This window comes from Morone saxatilis, unplaced genomic scaffold (genome assembly GCF_004916995.1).
Source record: "Morone saxatilis isolate NCDOM2014 unplaced genomic scaffold, NCSU_SB_2.0 Contig14, whole genome shotgun sequence".
NCBI classification, from domain to species: Eukaryota; Metazoa; Chordata; class Actinopteri; family Moronidae; genus Morone; species Morone saxatilis.
In genome coordinates this window covers 2,934,965-2,936,162 of record NW_023339696.1, presented here as the reverse complement: position 1 = coordinate 2,936,162, position 1,198 = coordinate 2,934,965, and positions in this window count along the sequence as shown.

Genomic DNA, 1,198 nt, shown 5'->3' with positions numbered 1-1,198 from the left:
TCAGCTCTGAAGTCCAACCCCTCCCATCTGAGAGAGCTGGACCTGAGTTTCAACAACCTGCAGGATTCAGGAGTGAAGCTGCTGTGTGCTGGACTGGAGAGTCCACACTGTAGACTGGAGGCTCTCAGGTCAGAATTATAAAGGGATAACACTGATGTTTCTGCATCACTTTTAAGGCCCTACTTTAAATGTGGAAGCTGTATAATGCTGCATTTATTTTGTGTGCTGTACAAGCTGAAGCCGCTGAAGAAAGATAACTCTGAAATTAGGGATTTCACCAAGTACTTGACAAGTTGAGCAATCGAGTAGCTGACTGCTAAAACCACTAGTTTAGAGTTTTTCAGGCTTCCATAAGGGAATTGTGCTGTAGGAGCATCCTCCTTTTTGAATGAAATAAATATTAAATGTGATTTGTAATATGATTAATGGCTGACTGAAATTGTCTTTCAGGCTGACTGGCTGTAAAGTGTCATGGAGAAGCTGTGAAGCTCTGGCCACAGTTCTCAGCTCCCAGTCCTCTAGTCTGAGAGAGCTGGACCTGAGTAACAACGACCTGCAGGATTCAGGAGTGAAGCTGCTCTCTGCTGGACTGAAGAGTCCACACTGTAGACTGGAGATTCTGAGGCCAGTATTCAATCAGTTGTTTGTGGCCTGGTTGAGGTTTGTTTTACTTTTTGACAACGCCACCTAGGAGAAAGCCTAGGATTCAAGCGTTGGGGAGCAGTGTTAATTACCCAGAGGCAGAAATTAATAATAATAATACCCAATAAAACCAATGTGGTAAAATAGTAAAACTAACAACATAAAAACAAGGACTTGTGTAAAAGACATCAAAGATATTAATGGTCCGGTGTGTAGGATTTAGTGACATCTAGTGGTAAAATTGCAGATTGCAACCAACTGAATAGAACTGAAGAGAAACTATGGTGGCCGTGAAACTCCCTATCTAAACCAGTGTTTGTCCTTTCTGGGGTACTGTAGAAACATGGCGGTTCAGCATGGTGGACCCATTCCCTCTGTAAATAAAAACTAACTCTACGGAAACTAAAACACAATGATTCTTATATAAAGTGATTATACACTAATGAAAACATACCTATGAATATTATATTCCATTCCAATGTTACACACTGGACCTTTATAACAAGATAAAAAACAATAAATACAAAGTAAAAATAAAAAATAAATAAAAAGTGAA